Raw genomic sequence first — 4,322 nt, forward strand, 5'->3', positions numbered from 1 at the left:
CGCGGCACCCTTGCATCTGCTTGCCCTGTACCTCTATCCCTTCGGGATGACCGAAGGCGCGTGTGATATCCCGAGGGTAGGCAGATGCGCAGGCCTGCGCACGTGTGTGTATGTGCGTGTGCGTGTGTGTGTGTGTGTGTGTGTGTTTGCGCGCGCGCGTGCGTGCCTGCGGGCTTCCGCGTGCGGTGGCCTCAGCACCCGGGAAAGCACGCCGTCCTCACAGATGCCTGACCTCGTGCCCTGCCACCCCACGCGGAAGCCCGGTGACTTCCCAAGGAAGGACGCCAACTCGCACCGCTAGAGGCTGCTGCAATCGGCCCCGGACTCCCTCTCTGAGCGCCACTCCTTCTGAGCAAAGGACACGGACAATCCACCTACACCCTCACCCTGACCGTGGATGTGAGGTCCACGTGGCCAGCGTGTCCCCGCGAGCTGGGCCGGGGGGAACGGCACTTGATGGTAAGGCTACCTGGCTACCGCCAGGACAACAGGGCTGACACGAGAGCCGGCACCACTCGCCCACGGGCGGCGCAACAGAAGCAGCCCGTCTGAACCTCCAGGGGCCCGACGCCTTCAGGCCGCACTCCGGTCTGGGCTATCTAAGCCAAGACGCCCTGGGCGGGCCAGCAGGGAACCCCGCTGCAACGGCTGGTCACAGCCAGCGAGACCCGGGGCAAGACCCGTCTCAGACCACAGCCAATTCCCACGCAGCGACGCGGCATGTCCACCGCCTGCGGGTTGCGGGGCGCTGGCCTTCGAGGAAACGTTCAACCCCGCGGCTCCCTGCTCCAAAGGGCAAGCCCCCTCACGCCTGCACAGCAAGTCCCCCAAGGTGTAGCCTCCAACACCTCGCGCGCCAGGCGGGCAGGGAGCCTCCCGGACGACAGCCGTCAAGGAATTAGGACTTTGCCTAAGTCGACCGCATCGCACTCAACCTATGACCCCCTCCTTCGGCCCCAGAACACCACAGACGACCTCACAGAGCACAAACGCTTCCTCCTCCTGGAAGACAAGGCAAAGAATGAAACTAGGACACCGCTCCCACACAAGGAGACGTGCTCCTCCTCCACGCTGGACGTGCGTCCGGGGCAGGGCGCCCAGGATCGCAGCACCCTCGGGTCGCTGCCACGCCCGCAGGCTTCCGCACACCGCTCTTAACCACCCCTCGCGCACGCCCCACCCCCCCGCCCACCGACGCCCCACACCGCCACCTGGCCCCGTTCCCCGGCACGCCCGGGACCACAGGAGCCCCCCGCCCCCCCGGGCCAGGAAGAGCGAACCTTCCTGCAGCAACGCCTTCACCTGGCAAGCGCCGGACCCGAGGGGGCGCAGGGTCAAAGAGATTGTCCGCCTCAGCAATCCGGAGCAGACGGGGCCGGTGGCCAGTCGCGGGCCTGTGGGTCTCCTCAAGGCGCTAGGACGACAAACACTGGGGGCCGAACCTCCCGGGGGCGCGACGCCGTCTACCGCACAGGTCATCTACCGCAGCCGAGCCTTCCCTGGCAGGCAACAACCGGCAGCCCCCTTGGGACCCAACGCCACCCCTGGCAAGACCGCGACGGCGGTCGCAACCCAACAAGAGGGTACGTCCTGTGCAAGCCCGTGGAACCGCACTACGGCCGCTCCCCTCCGCGCCCTTTCCTTCCTGCCCGCCCTGTCAGCCACCACACTGCCTGGACGTCAGCGCCAGGGCCACCTTTGGCCAGCTGTGTGTGGCCCGGGTGAGCAGGTGACACACAGGAGCTGCCAGCTGCAGCGCTGCGGCCTAGGGCCGCTGCCCCCCGCCGCCAAAACCACGGGCCCATCACACCTCCTCACCAAGCCAGAAGGCAACCACAGGCGCTGCGGCTTGCCTGGCCCAAACCGAGGCTCCGAACGGAACCCAGGGAAGACTCGGCTGTTCGGCCTCCAGACACGGACCGCCACACCACCCGCCACGCCCCCCGCCACGCCCCCCGGGGCAACGGCTCAGGCCAGAACCGGGCCAGCGCGTACTCAGCGCCAACCACGGGCCGGGCCCATGCCAACGCCACACTCTCCGACTCTAAAGACGCCCATGCGACCCGGGCGCCGCGCCAGCAGAGGCCGGCCATGCAAGCAAGTCCCTCCGAGTCGCAACCGCCCAGCTCATGCGGTCACGCTACCGGTGCAAACACGGCAGACGCCCACATGCGGAGGCCCTGGGCGGGCTCTGCGCGAGTGTCATCAACCAGAAGCTGTCCCTCACTCCTCTCACCCCCGGAGAAGACCAGGTGCTGGACCTCAGTCTCGGCGAGAACGACGGTAGTGAGTTCTCACTCATTTTGTTCAGATTTCCAAGGAATGCATTTGAGGGAGTCATCATCGATCCGAGCACCTTCGGGGCAGCTGGCGGGGCTCGGCGGGTGAGCCCATCACCTCAGGGTCGGCCAGCGGCCCGGAGAATCCCGAGCCAAGTCCCTGAGCAAGGGCAACTGTCGACCCACCCTCAGAGCGCCAGCTCCGCACGCCCCCGGGGACCCGCGGGCTAGAAGCCTCTCAGCGCGGTCTGGGACTCCCAGGGCCAACGGCACGAACTGGGTGCAGGGGGATCCTTACCAGCCTCAGCGACCCACGGGCACGGGGCGCACCCGAAGCCACGCTTCTTGCGGGATTCCCTCGCGTCTCCGCTCCACAAGCGACAGGCAGGTCTTCTCTTCTTGGGCGACGGCAAGCTTTGCTCGGAGATCCCACCTGGGAAGTGCAGAGCAATCGCACGCGCACGCCTCAGCGACCCAGCCAGGCTCTCAGGTAACCAGAGCCAGGCCAAGGGTTCCACCCCGACTCCCCGCCCCGGGGCAAGCCTTGCATCTTCTTGGCCTCTACCTCTTCCCCGCAGGTGTGACAAGAAGGCGTGTGTGACAGCACAAGCGCGGGAAGGCGCGCAGGCGGGCGCGTGTGCGTGTCTTCGGGTGCGCGGGGCCCGAGCCCCTGAAGCAGCACGTCTTCCGCACACATCCCTGGCCTCAGGCCCTGCCGCGAGACCAAGAGCTCGCGCTGGCGGCTTTGACCTCGACTCGCCCGGCGGCTCACCTCTGCCCTTTCGGCCTGCTGAAATAGGCCACAGGCTCCCTCTCTCACAGCCCCTGCCTCTGAACACCGGAACACGAGACTCCAGCAGGTTCACCCTCCGCCTGACCGTGGGCGCCCGGTGTCCCCGCACGCCGTGCCACGCGAACCGCGCCCGACGGAAACACGCCGACCACTGCTGGACCTGAACCACGTAAAGCACCTACACCACTCGAAGGCTGGCGCCGCTGGGACACGGGCTAGAGGGCAGAAGCAGCAGCCCCTCCTGATCTCCAGTGGCCACGCCACCGGGGGACCGGGGGCCAGGCGCCTCTGCCTGCTGACTGAGGCTACACCCACGCCCTCAGCGGTGCCAGCGGCCGGGGAAGTGCCAGGAAGAGGTGGTCTGGGGCCACCACGACCCACGCTAAGACCCGACCGAACCTGGAGCCCACTCGCGACCAGGGACCTGGCGTTTCCACAGCTGGCCCGCTTTCTGGACCCCGGCCTTCCAGGACTCCTTCCCACCCACGCGCTGCCTTGCCCACCTCAGGCCTGCGAGGCAAGTCCCCCAAGCAGTACCTCAAACCCTACACACACGTGGCGGCCAGGGAGCCCCGGGGAGGACGGCCACGAGGGAATCTCGACTGTGCGCACGGGACTCGACCCGTCACGTTCAACGTCTGGACCCTCCCTCGGCACCTGTAACACCACAAACGACCTCACACGGCCCCAAGGATGGCTCTGTCCAGGAAGGCAAGAGGAGGCACGGAACGAGCACACACACCCCGCCCCCGCCACCCATGGAGAGGCGGACGTTTTCCAAGGCGGACGTCTGTGCGCGGCAGGGCAGCTCGGGTCACGGCCCCCGCCGTCTCTGCCAGGCCCACAGGCTTCCACGAAGAAACCTAAAGCCCTGCGACGAGGCATGAGGCGAACCGCGCCAGGAAAATCGGACCCTGCTGGAGGAACGCTTTCTCCTCGGAGACCCCGCGCCTGAGACGGCGGAGGATCCAAGGCCACGGTCGCCCGAGCAATCGATGAGCAGCGGCGGCCGGCCGGCCGGCAGTCACGTGCCGGGCCCCTCTTCAAGGAACCGTGGACAGAACCGGCGAGCGCCACCGCTCTGGAACAAGGCCCGCCATCTGCCACAAAGGTCACCGACCACAGTGCACACCCCCGGGCCTTCAAGCCTCCAGCCTTCCCCGGCACGCACCAATCGCCAGCCCCGGCAGAGCCAGGGGACGTTCCCGACAAGCCGCTGCCAGCGCTCGGAACACAACGAGGCAGCACGT

The 4,322-nt window shown here is 67.7% G+C and overlaps 1 long non-coding RNA gene and 1 other non-coding gene across 2 annotated transcripts; both read right to left on the bottom strand.

Moving 5' to 3' along the window:
* Positions 1-117: 117 nt before the first annotated feature.
* On the bottom strand, positions 118-4,316 carry LOC124232671 (uncharacterized). Its single transcript, XR_006886905.1, has 3 exons — positions 2,578-4,316; positions 1,303-1,499; positions 118-1,002 (listed from the first exon to the last, which is right to left on the bottom strand). It is a non-coding gene; the product is annotated as an uncharacterized LOC124232671 (long non-coding RNA).
* LOC124232672 (small nucleolar RNA SNORD116) lies at positions 2,258-2,350 on the bottom strand. The gene has a single exon (XR_006886906.1). It is a non-coding gene; the product is annotated as a small nucleolar RNA SNORD116 (small nucleolar RNA).
* Positions 4,317-4,322: the final 6 nt, after the last annotated feature.

This window comes from Equus quagga, unplaced genomic scaffold (assembly GCF_021613505.1).
Source record: "Equus quagga isolate Etosha38 unplaced genomic scaffold, UCLA_HA_Equagga_1.0 HiC_scaffold_9924_RagTag, whole genome shotgun sequence".
Classification (NCBI taxonomy): Eukaryota; Metazoa; Chordata; class Mammalia; order Perissodactyla; family Equidae; genus Equus; species Equus quagga.